General features: G+C 38.6%; 1 protein-coding gene across 2 annotated transcripts in view; it reads right to left on the bottom strand.

The window, feature by feature from the left end:
* Positions 1–13,906, bottom strand: part of lingo1a (leucine rich repeat and Ig domain containing 1a) — a 150,304-nt gene that overhangs the window by 71,626 nt on the left and 64,772 nt on the right. For both annotated transcript variants that reach the window (XM_074633925.1, XM_074633926.1), the window contains exon 2: positions 1,512–1,657. The gene's annotated coding sequence lies outside the window, so the exon portion shown is untranslated. The remainder of the gene's footprint in view (positions 1–1,511; positions 1,658–13,906) is intronic.

Raw genomic sequence — 13,906 nt, 5'->3', positions numbered from 1 at the left:
CAAGTGGGTGTGAAAATCACTTCAGTGCTGATTAATAATTCATCTGTGTGTTGTCAGAAAGTGTTACTGGTCTAATGCTTATCAAATTGCATTACCTCTGAGACCAGAGGATTGCATTGCAGGGGATGATTTTCTTATGGACCAGCCGTAAATGAAATGTTCTGCTCTTGATTAGGCAAAGCAACTTAAAAGGCAAATGGAGGAGGATTTGTGGCACTACAGCAATGACGGAGAAAACAAGTTCATTTATGTCATGTTTAGCACATAATTGAATACATCAAATGAAGGCAAATCAAAGGTGCACTTAAAATGCAGGGTCTCACACTGATGAATTAAAACACTCCCAAAGCTTTTGCCACAACACACATTCAGGACAGTAGTGGAGTACTATGGTAAAATGAACCCAGTGTCCCAGAAATGACATTCATATACAACTAACAGCAAATGTATTTTGTAGGAAACATAATGAGGAAACGTTGTTAATTCATGTATCTGGCAAGTTGCAAAAGTGTTGATGGTGAACATCTCAGTAAAATATTCATTAACAACGGATTTCATTTCCCTACTATATCCACTCTTGTAATACAATATATGCTGATGGCAACTAAAGCATTATTACACTTTTGAATGGTTATGTTTAGGGACTCAGCCAGGGACAGTAGCCCAGAACAGACAAACCAAACTCTGTTAGCTTTTCCTGCTTGGTTTGAAGTCAATGGCATTATTCATTCCCATCGCTGCCACTCTCTCTCTCTCTCTCTTGCTTCACCACTCACTTCCCACGTACAAACACACACTACGCACAGGCTCTGCTCCAGATGGCTCTATACAGGGCCATTCGCGTTTTTGCGTCGGCCACCGTAGCTCTCCAACACGCTTGGCACACAGGAGAGGCTTCAGTTGGTTGCAATCTCCTCACCTCACCGCTAGATACCGCCAGATCCTACACACTGGACCTTTAATAACTAATTTTCTATTGAAAAAAAAAAATATTTAATGTTTTAATATTTTTTCAGGGCCCCTTTCAGTCGCAGACCCCAAACCTTACCCAAAGTGCTTGTTTTGTCTAAACCTAACCACACGCAGGATTCAGGTTGCAAACCCTGTTAAATAGTCAAAAATTACTGTTTTCAAATAACCCAGCCAGCTGCTTGAGAAGCACATAAAATTCTGAGAGATGCTTTGATTGACATGTACGGTGCCGTGATGTTAATGTAGACTATTGAACTCAGATGAGGTGATCAGATGTTTCTACATTTGCAATGTGACCTCTGTGAGATGCGTAGTTAGGTCATGCAAGATCGTGTCATGTTGTTTTCTCCATACTTTCCTTAAACTGATCTAATTGATGGCTGGTTTTAAAATGTGTCAGACACGGCCTGCAAATCCAGTGTATATCAGCGCACTGAAGTTAGAAATGATGAAACATTTTCCGACTGGACTCAAATAGTGTGCACTGCGTGCTGATCAGCAGGGACGACTCATAATTCGGGTAGTGCAATGATACTCACAGGCAGTAACTGCTGTCCTGCTGATTCCAAAGAGCTGCTGGAGCTGCTTACTGTGCAGAAGTCGGGAGGCTGGAGGTGTGAGGTGGGCAACGACTCCCCTTAATCCACATACCCTCACAGCATTCCCTCTTCACTTGATCAGCCACCTGCAAGAACCAAGAAACAGTGGAAACCTTACTCCAAATACATCAGATAGTCAGGCCATTTACTTACTGTGATACTTGTCTTAACATGTATTACTGAGTTTTCATATCTGAATGTGAAACATTTAAGGAAGTATAACAGCATGTAGATAAACTTTTTTATTCAAACAACAACAAAAGACATATTTTAATCAGGTACCATCATATTGTACAGTAAGTTCATGTAGTTCCTGTTTCTTCTGTCGATTTAAAATACAGTTTATTTGCTTGAGTAATTTGCTTTTTAATTATGCTCTTTTAATTATGCTCCACAAAGTCAGAAGAAATTTAAAAGAAGACATGTTTCAGTGGGTGTTCATAATGATTGGAAGACACCCCAGGTGAATAGGGTAACATTAATAATGTAAAATTTGTTAAAACAGATATCACCATGAAACTTCCCCAGTTGATTGCTTACATTAAGACAATTATTTTTTTATTACAGGTTGTCTGAATATATATGTTTAAATGTGTAAATTAGGTATTATATTATTAAATATACACAAGTTTGCATACATTTCCAGAACAGACATCTGAACATTGGATAAAGCCAGGTTCAAAATGTCATTTTGTTGACATATTGGAGTCAAAGGTTTTTTTTACAGGAGGGAATTTTGGATATGTATCTCCATAAACCAAAAAATACTGTCAACAACTATAAAACAAATCTATTTTCGCCATGTTTTTAGAGAATAAAATGTCAAATAAATGATTTATGAACAGACCCCTCTGCAAATAAACCTTCAGAATATAGATAGAAATTAAACTAGAATGTTTGGTGTATGTAAGTGCTACTGAAGTGGAGATTTCTGGCTCAAAGTATGAGAAAAAAACTCACTTTGAGAAAATGGCCTTTCAACATATATACTGTAGAATTCCATACATTTTGCAAGACACTACAGAGGAATAGGGTACAAATATTTAACTAATAGATATCACTATGAAACTTCCATGGTTGATTACTTACATTAAGACAATTATTTTTTTTGTATTACACAATTTCTGAAATTGGATTATCTGGTCTCCACCAACTCCTGAGGGAAATATGTGGCTCATTCGCTGCTCAGTGCTCCACTATGTTCACCAGTTAGCCGCTAAATGTGTGTCTGCTGTTTGGTGCTGGGCAGCTAGCGTGAAGTGGGTTTAAGAGAGCAAAACATCTGACATTTATTATTATAGATGCGGCTACCATTCGCAATAAGATTATATTCACACGTGCAGCAACTTTGCTACTGAAGACGCAAAAGAGAAAAACAGTGTTTCTGTTTTTGGACTACTTGCTGCCAGTAATAACCACACGCTCCATTTCCCTCTCAGCGGGGAGACGCGATCAGACTTTGGTAATGCCAAAGAGATCTCCAGTGTTCAGATGTTGTGGATGTCACAGTTAAGTTGTTCCTTCATTAGAGGAAATAAATGACAAAAGAGCTTTTAGTGAAATTATTAGGCTAATATTCACATTTCACACCAAAACTCAGAAGCAATGACTTTCATAAATTCCTATAATATCATTTCACCAGCGGAGTTGCATTTATCATCAAACAGTGCAAAAGGCAACGACCATCAAATGGCTCGGCAAACACTCGATCTTCCATATTTTGATACGTACACACAAAACTGGCTGATGCATTTGAATCAGAAGGGACGGACTTCCCTTTGTTTTCCTGGCTGGGTGAAAGCGAGACCTTGGATCCAAAGCAAAGTGCCGGAGCATCTGTGCTGCTGTGACTTGTCTGCAGAGTTGTTGGCAGTAACAGAGACACCTTGTTCTTCCTCGGAAAGATGTTCTACATCTCATCTGCCTCATTACTGGCAAAACAATTAATTTCAATGCATGGCATTCGGTTCCAGATTATTTACTAGCATCTGTTGTACAGTTTACATGTCACATTATTGGTGACAGAGTTTGGGAGCAGCTGTAAAGATGCGGCTGCAAATTCTGAACTTATACGTTACTCTAAACATTTGGCATTTGTGGCAGGTACCATTTTGAAAATGGGCAGCAGCAGTCATTACTTTATAATTGACTTACTGGATCCCAGTGGCATATTTATATAGTATGAGGCCGTCATGTTTTTAAGTAATGCATTTAATAATCATTTTACTCAGACTTTCTTGATGATCTACTGTTGGCAAGATTAAAGATGTCATCTGGTCTATAACAAATGGCAATATGGAGTATGAAGTGGTAACCATGCCATAAAAAACAACCATAAAACTTATGGTAAAGCTATAAAATTGATGAGAAGCATTAACAACAATGGTGTTACTTGCTTTAAGCACCTTGCTAACAATGTGGGGGACGCTATAATAACAAAATAGCTTTTTAGTGTCTTGTTCGGCCAGTTAAAGGTGCAGTTTGTAGGATTTGGCGACATCTAGTGGTGAGGTTGCAGATTGCAACCAACTGAAACTTCTCCGGTGTGCCACGCATGTAGGAGAACTAGGGGGGCAAATGCAAAAACGTGAAAATGCGATAGGCCCTATGTAGAGCCAGTGTTAGTTAGTTGGCTATAGAAACATGGCGGCCGGCTCCGTGAAGAGGACGCGCTCCGTATATAGATATAAACGGCTCAATCTAAGGTAACGGATACACAATTCTTATTCTAAGGTGATTATGCACTTAATAAAACATAATTATTAATATTATATTCCATGTCTGCCAATAGATCCCCCTAAATGCTACACACTGTTCTTTTAATACATCTGGTGCATAAACCAACTGAAGGAACTCTCGGTTGACATTTGCTTGATTTGTGTCAGTTTGCTTTCAAAAAGCAGTGAATAAATGAATAAAAAGACCCACAGCTTCAAAAGAGGTCCTTTGTTATTTATAACCCGTACCCTGGATTTTGTGCAGAAGTGGGCTGAATCAACAACGGCGGACGATTCATGAGGTCAAATCCCGGGGTCAGGGAAAATCAAGTGATATACTGTGTACAGATGATATTTTCTTTCACCCATAATTCACTTTTATAACAAGCCATGTGTGATCTGATGTGAGGTATTGTGTTATTCTCCCTATAGAGTCCTCGCTGCTTTATTTAAGCGTTAATGACATTACTTGCTGAAATAGCAAACATATTATGCTTGGCTTCCCTCTGATAATGCACAAGGAGCTGCTTGAGGGAAACCAGGAAGTCAGCTCCCCCATCACAACTGCTGCTGGGTATTTTAAGAGTGAAGTAGAGCCCGATAAGGGAATTGGCACATTGTTTCCCCACTTGAAAGCCGTCAGCTTGGGCATGCAAAAATTATTCCTGCCACTCCGTCACATTGACGGGACCTCCGAGAATATCACTCTTACCACCGCCGCTGCCACCGCCTCGCTACCGTCGCCTCGCTACCGCCACCATGGCATGTAGAGTAGCAAGTTGCTACTACTGTACATGTTACTCTGTAAAGTATAGCTGAGATCCAAAGGCAACAGGGATGCTTTAATGACATATTATGAAGACAGACTTAGAGGGGATAACAGGATTCAGATAATAACCTGAAGACAAGCAACTTCTCCTTAGTATACCTTGGGCGCAGCTAAAAGACAAAAGCATGCACATTTTAGTCTAAAAAGAAATTGAACCCCACATAGAAACCAGGGTACTGGGGGAGCGGGAAGATGCGTCATTAAATGTTAAATGCTGTGCAGATGATATGACGCTGGGGGTCTTGTGTAAAATCCCACCAGTAAGCTCGACAGAAAGGTAATTTCAAAGGTAAGAATATGAAATAATAAATAACATAAATGTATGCATAAGTGAATGACGGATGGTGCCTTTGGGAGCCTTTGGGAAGGAGAAAAAAAAAAAAAAAAGTCTCAGTTTCTGTCATGTGCTAGCATGATTTTACAAATCATCTCCGTAAGCAGAAGTCTTTGCAACTGATAGCTTGGGACTTTCCTTTTTTTTCCCCCTACGTGTCTGTGACAAGATTAGACTATCTCTCCTTGTGCACATGGATGACTGACTCCTTGGGGCCGGTCGCATCTCTCTTGCACTCCCCTCCCGCCCCTCCATCCCAAGGCAGAAAACATTTCTATTTTCAACAGGATTAGCTCTCACCACAAGCCACCTGACAGGCAAAAGCATTGCCCGCATGGCACACGCACCCCAGGGGCCCAGCAGGACATATCATGGCCTCGGTGACTAACAGGGATCCTGGGGAGTTTACCTTACAGTGGCAGGCACACAGTGGGTAGCACAGTCCCAACCTCTATAATCTTTGAACCGCCCCTGTCTCAAACATTAACCACGCAGGATGTTTGACACCTATCTTTCAAGCAGTAAATAAGACGAGACACCGTCCCTCAGCAGAGTTAACAAAGAACACATTTGGCGGAACGTTTTTGGCATCATTGGGCAAAAAATCATAATAACGTTTCAGCATATTGTCATTCAAGTTTCTAAATAATTTAGCCCGTGATGGGAGACTTTGGCCAATCACAGGTCATTTCAGAGAGAGAGCGTTCCTATTGGTTGTTCATTCAACAGAGGCAGCTGTCAATCACTCAAAAACTCCGATCAAACGGTCAAACTAGGCAGCGCTGATGAAATATGAATTAAAATTTGGTTACTGTAATGCCTATTCCTCTCCTGAAATGTTTTCAGAAACATCTTGTAGTGTACTGTTTTGCTGTAAAATGAGAAAGTTTGCTCCGGCTGGCGGGCGGTGTTTGGTATTTCCTCAACTGATCTCAACATGGCTGCCGGGTCACAAACTTTCTCATTTTACAGCTAAACATATTGAGTTTTTTAAATAACTATTTACTTTCACTTAAGAGGATGGATTGGTTCAATATCCCATATTATGAAATTGCAGACTCATCCTGAAGCAGAGAAATAAATAAATAAACAAACAAATGCGAAGTAGTTAAGATGACAGCTAATAGTGTGTGCCAAAGTAGTTTGAACATCACTTTGCAAGAAAAACACTGTCCTTGTGTTGTTCATGATTTCAGTAGTAATCCCTGTTCTTGTTCCTCTTATCTTTATTGTGGGATAAACTTTCTGTCAGTGTGTTCTGTAATACTTTTCCCCTAATCTGGCCTCTGTAATCCTTAACCAAAAATTCCTCAAACAAGGGATGATACATAAAAAATAAGAGTCTTGAGAGACATTTTTATGTTTTTGAAATGTAGCCTGATTAACAAGGCGGAAAGTATCAGATTTTTTTACAAGCACAGATTATCATTGGCAGTTGGAAAAGTCTGAGACTCACCTCCCCCTCAACAATTAACAGCTTTAACAATAGCTTCGATGTGCCTCCGAGTGAGACACTTAACCCCAACTGCACTGTGGGGACTGTTCAATGACCTGAAGTAGAAAACTGCCTTTACGCTCGCTAGCTCCGGGGCAGGAAGTGTTGTCGCTGATTGAGTGGGTTGGTGTATATTGGAGGTAAATGTGTGAATGATAAACCTTCACTTACCCAATTAAGGGAAAACACAAGAGGAAAATCAGCAGTAGCTGGATAATCTGCTAAACCCTGACTATTATAAATTCTATGTAATAAAAAAGGTACTTTTTCACATTTAGAAATTCTGTTGGGTACACATATTTCTCTGAATTTTCTACAATTCAAATTCTCCAGAAATAAAATCTGACTTTATTTAGTGAGTACATTTATAATCACTAAGTCATTGCTAGAAATTTGGGTTGAAATTTGCATTAATTAAAGTAAAACAATACAGTGAATTATGATTTTATAATTATTTCTACTTAGATAAACAGTTGGGCATTTTGGAAAATGTGTTTGTTAGCTTTGTTGCTGAGAGTCAGATAAGAAAAGTGATACCATTCTCATAACTGTCGATTAAATGTAAAGCTGGAGCCCGGAGAGATGGCTTAGCTTAGCTTAGCATAAAGACTGGAAACAGCTAAGCTCTGTCCAAAGATGGAACATTACCACAGCAGCTCCTCTAAAGTTCACCAATTAATACTTTATATCTTTTTTTTCATCCATGATGGGGGTTATGTGCCTGACTATTTCTTGGCCACACAGTGTTGACAAGATTTCCAGTCTTTATGCTAAGCTAAGCTAAATTCCCCTGGCTGTAGCTTCATATTTTACAGACAGATAGCCTATGAGAATTGATCTTCTCATCTTCTTTGATTGTGGTTAGTTATACGCCTGTACTAAACAACACAGCATTAAATATAGCACATTTATGGTCATAACATCAGAGCAAATGAGAATGACAAATCTTTTTCAGTGTGCTGTACGTTTAAAGCCAACTGCCTTCCCTCTGCTCCACAACAACTAGGAGGAAACAGAGCGTCTCTTAAACCAATGAATATTACATGCTCTGCTTACTTCCTCCTCTTCAAAAAAAACAAAAAAACATCAAATCCCAAGCAGTCATTGTGTCCTGGAGGTCACGGCAGTGTTCAAATACAAGCAAATAAAGCAAATCCCCACGGCACTTCTCTGAAAGCCGAACACTTCTTCGTTTGACTTTACCCCTATCACATTATTCAAAGAAAGTACCTGCGATTTGATGTGATTAAAGATAATTTCAGTTCCAATTTATGCCATTTTCTTGCCCTTCCTTTGATCTTTTGTTTTTAAAAAGCACAAAAGGAAGGAGAAAAAAGGCTGAAGGCTACAGGGTCGTGGACCTCCTCTCAGAAAAGTCCAACAGCTCAGATCATTAAAGGAATACCTTCAACCTTGACATTCTGGCCTGTTATTTTCTTCAGCCAACTCTGTCACAGTGCAGTGAAAGTTTGTGTGCCATTATTGTTAACTGAAAATTGCACGTTAGCATTATAACAACAATTTCTGAGCAGCTCTGCACGTTATGATGCACATAACAGTGATGCACTTTAATTTCGCTGCTATCTGATTAACTGTCAAGATGGAAACAAGCGTGATTTCAGACTTGTTAGTGATGACAAATTCTGCAGGAACATATTGTATTGTTGAGCCCTGCTGTTTTCACAGTGCAGTCAAAGTATTAGGACAGCATGAAGTTTATTGTTTTGGCTCTTTACTCCAGTAGTATATCGGATTTGAAATGAAACAATGACTACCAGGCTGACGTCTGGCTTTAAAGGTGTAGGATTCCTATTATACATGATCCTCCACTGCAAGACTGCAAGTGGCTCAGTAACAATGATCCTAAACATTCAGATAAAGCAACCAATATGTTTTTAGATCATTTTCTACAATCTTCTTTTAATGTGGATGTGAACACTCTCAAATGAAACTATACGATAAAGCTGTGAATGTAAAACATATTGCCGCACAAGCTTCAACAACAACAACACACATTAAAAACTATTTGTAACTTTTGCAAACAACATTCACATAGGGAATTAAGGTTAATGCTAAAATGTAGTGTAACAGTAGCACAAGTAGAGAGAGTCATAAAGAGTCATGAAGTCATTGTAGGGACTCAGTTTGCTAACATGAGCAAGCATTAACCACCATAAACTACCGGTCATATCCAGACCAAGTCAGGTTGTTAAAGGCTGTTAACAGTTTTGGTTTAAAGGAACAGTGCGTAACATTTTGGGTGATTTATTAGCAGAAATAGAATATGATATTTATAATTATGTTTTCATTAGTGTATAATCGTTGCGTTTTCATTAACTTAGGAATCGGGTCTTCTTCACGGAGTCCGCCATGTTTCTACAGTAGCCCAGAACGGACAAACCAAACACTGGCTCTGGAGAGAGCCTTTCCAATTTTGACGTTACCCGAAGGCCACTGTAGTTCTCCGACATGCTTGTGAAACTAACGTGATTCGCAGAGTGCAAAACTGTCTGACTTCCATTGTTCCTAAAATAGTGTTATTATGGTACGGAACAGCGGTACCACGGTTTTGCACTCTGAGGCTCACATTACCGCAGTCTTGGAGTGAGCGAAGGGGTATTCAATTGGTTGCAATCTGTAACCACACCACTAGATGCCACCAAATCCCACACACTGTCCCTTTAAAGAAAAACTAACAGATATACTAAACTTTATTTAAAAAAAAAAAAGGTAATTAATTGAATGACATGATAGTAAATTGTATTTTTTATGAAATATTATAGAGAAGCCTCCAAACAGACTGAGGTAACCAAATGTGTAGGATTTCAACATTTCTACGTCTGCATACTACATAGTTTTAAAACTTGAATAAACGGGAGTCAGCTTTTTCCCAATAAGCTATAAAATCTACATTTCAGGATCCTTCGTTATACAGGAAAACTGTCAGCGTCAAGAACATCATCTCTCGACTAACTATAACACATTGTACAGAACCACAAATGTTCATTTAATTGGTAAATGTGACTTAATATTCATGTTTCTTCCCTTTTAAAAGTGGAGAAAAGTAAGATTATGTCTGCTTCCCATCTCATCAGCGCTACTGTCTAGTATAGAAAATTCCACCACCTGTGTTATTGAATCTTTTCTTCTCAATTCCCCTCAATTACTAGGCCTTAAATTACTCCTGTTATCTATTTGAAATCCCATTGCACCCCTTTTAAAAGTGAAAGTACACAATATTAAATCATATCCGGTGTTAAATCATTCCACATGGGCTATTAGACGGCTCTGTTGGAAAGCAGAACACAATTGTAAGAGAGATGAACACCAGGTCTCTTTTGATATTTTTAAAGATCTTTTATTCATTTATCACATTTCTCTCGGCCAGATGGGGACAGAAGTAACTTATTTTAAATTCTAATTGGGGTAAAATAGACTACAATGCATCTGTCTGTCAAAATTTAGAATTAGATTAGCACACAGTGTTCCTAGTTCCTTTGCATTCGGTCAGAGCAAGTGACGTATATCAAGCGGGCGTTATTGAAAGTTGCGTGATATAATAATGAGTGAGAAAGGTGGTGGATGGATCAAACAAACACAAGACTTTCACCCAAGACACTGCTGTTTGTGAACCCAAAAGTAAACCTTAACTCTACGCTTGTTATGTGACATCGCTACGCTTGTTATGTGACATCGCTACGCTTGTTACACATTACGTAAGAAAGTCTGCCAATGGTGGTTGTTTTTCATTCATGTTAGTTAAGTTGTTAAGTTACGCTGTTAAGTTGCATTGTTACGCTACGTTGTTACGCTACGTTGTTACGCTACGTTGTTACGCTACGTTGTTACGCTACGACGTAACGCTACGTTGTTACGCTATAACGTAACGTAACGACGTAGCGTAACGACGTAGCGTAACGACGTAGCGTAACAACGTAGCATAACAACATAGCGTCGTTACGTTACTTTGTTACGTTACTTTGTAATTGTTTCACAACGTTGATCACGTGGCAATGTGTGTTTCTGCAAGCATGATATGAAACATATTCATGAAACATGTTTTTGACCGAGGCCGAGGTCCATATGAGTAATTATTGACAGTTGTGTGTTGTGTACATACGAGGTACAGTTATATCATTTAGCACAGACATGTTTTGTTTTCAAAAGGTCCATGTCAGTAAACTTGAAACTAGTTTTGTTCATGTGTGATATGCAAACAATGTGAACCAGGCACATGATCTATGACAGTAGGTATGTACTTTTAGCACGATTCCAAAAGCTTAAATGCTATTAACTCCACCTGCTGATGGTGAACTGTGAGGGAAGCTATTTTACAAATGATCTGAATATGCAATGTATATATTTATAGTAACCATGGTAACATACATACACAGGAGTGCAGAATTTTTTTCCCAATCAATCAGGAAGTGAAAATTATTTGTTTCTATTTGTGAGCTCTTTTTGACACCCAAGAAAATACATTAACACATAATAAAAAGGAGTAAATTGCTTCATGACCTGCTGTCATATAATTTGATTTCCTCACAAGGGTCCATGTAGTACTGATGATGCAGAGTGTTTTCAGTTACTTGAACTGTCCAATCAATAAGTTGCTTATCAGTCCACATGCCTTCATGTTTACAGCTCAAAGCCAGTATGAACAGAAAACTGACTAAAAATGGTAAATTACATGAACTACGAGTATGAAAGATACAAAAAACACAAGACACCATGTTGGTTGGTAGTGTCTGTAAAGGTAATATTTGGTCTTAAAACTGTGACCAGATTTTGCTTTTTATTTTACATCTACACTTTACTACCTTTCCATTCTCCAATTTCTTCTCAGCATAACAACTTGAGGGAATTGGCTATTTATGTAGCACTAGTCAAGCTTAAAAACACAATCCAAATAACCAGAGTCAACGTCCCATGAGGCAACACAAACCTTTTGACATGCAAAAGTAATCATGTGCTCCCCGAGCCCTTGTTTTCACGGTCCATGACTCCTGCCCTCCCTACACCCACCCCCTCGCCTCCAAAAGGAATCTGAATTCATTTTAATGACTTAATTTAAAAGTACAACGCAATCAAGGTAATTAGTGGAACCTAGCAAAGTTTGGGTGACTGTCAGGTCTTAAGTCCGTGTCATTAAGGCAAAAGATGCTGCAAAGTGCCGGCCGTCACATTAGTTCCAGCTCTAATTGAAGGGCAGCAGTTTAACTGGGGCAGATGAAAGAGTTGTCCAGGGAGCTCCGCAGGTCCACTTTAATTAACGGATAAGCAATTAATCAATTACTCATTTGTGAGGGGCAATTAACAAAAATTGCATGAATCTGATCTTAATTGTGGTGTTGTTTGCTTTAAGTATACACTGTGCCTTTCCAGCTTTTACCCTGCAGCCACTGGTCCAGCGGCGCTTAAATAGATTACCATATGTTTTGGTCATTTCAGTGCACGTTGAGAAATCTGAGCACTGTCATGATTTCCCATTTGCACCGCTCCATCCCAATTTCTAAGCAATCCATCAAATAATTTGCTTCACACAAGCAAATTAATCTTCGATGTATAATTATAATATCATTAAGAGGCTGTGTATCCCTGAAAATGATGCCTAAATGATTTCATGAATCATTCCGTCCAAGGTGTTTAAAAAAAATAATAAAAAAAATACAGAAACACTGTGTGTCTTGCCAAAGAAAAGTTCAGCTTTGTTAATTCTATCACACAACACATTAGCACACACATTTTTTGGGTCATGAGCCATCATACCAAATTAACTCAACACATTATTTTCCATATGATTTAACAACAAATAAATGCAATCATAATCATCATAGAAACAATAACTCATAGTAACTCATGCCCCACAGCAATAACCATTTATACCCAGTTAGTTTTAATAATGAACAACAAAATCACCTTTTAATTTAACGGGATACTGTCTTATACACGTCATTTTTCAAGAAGTGTGTAAAATGTTAATGGTATGTTTCTCGCATGTTTATTGTAATTGCCACACATAGCTTATTATTATTTTATTCCGCTTTTTATCATATATTCCACTTTATCTTTATTGGGCAGTGAGGAAAAGTGAAATCCTTGACCATTGTTTATAATAAATGTAATTGTAAATTACTGTAATTGTCAAGGCCAATAAAACAGCCAAATGTACCTTGTGTCATGGTACATAAATGCTTGAGATAGCTGCAATTCAATGAGTCACCCTCACACTAAAAATACATTTTCTTTAATGCATATTGAATGTACAGTAAAATGACTGAATAGTGCAAACAGTCTCATAACTGCAAACTTCAGCCAGACATATCAGTAGAGAAGTCCTGGCAGATGCCACTTTTTTTCTTTTTTAATTTTTAATTTTCCTAATGGGTGTCTGTCTCATAATAAAATATTGCCCTCACTTACTGTAATTGCAGTCTTGGGTGGCCTATGTCTGCAGAGACGCAATTACAATATTAAGAAAAGTTTACTGACGGGCTCAAGTTGCTGAACTTTTTTACCTCCCAAGCATATTTCTAAGGGCATATCATCCTTTCAGTGGCCATAAAGGCACCAGCATCTCTTTGAAGACCAAGTCCTTTTACTACATGAGAGGAGGGAATGAAGTAGCAGAGACCTATTATGACAGTGGCTTAACTTTTAATAAGGTAAACAGTTTATAGACGCAGTGCCGCTTTAGGGTCAAATCAACGACTGAATGATAACACTGGGCAGAGTTTAGTATTCATCTCGCATTTTAGGACAGCACTGACAAGGGGTCAGTCTCAGCTGTCACATCAAAATGAATGAGATGAAACAAAAATCAGAGGGTTCTAACATTAAAGGAGACATATCATGAAAAACTTTTTTTCAGTGCTTGTGCACATACATTTGGGTATCTGGTGTCTACCAACCCACAAACTGTGAAATGACAACCCAGTCAGTTTTTTGTGAGCTGTCTAG

Source organism: Sebastes fasciatus, chromosome 4 (genome assembly GCF_043250625.1).
Source record: "Sebastes fasciatus isolate fSebFas1 chromosome 4, fSebFas1.pri, whole genome shotgun sequence".
Classification (NCBI taxonomy): Eukaryota; Metazoa; Chordata; class Actinopteri; order Perciformes; family Sebastidae; genus Sebastes; species Sebastes fasciatus.
This window is presented reverse-complemented; position numbering and strand designations above follow the sequence as displayed.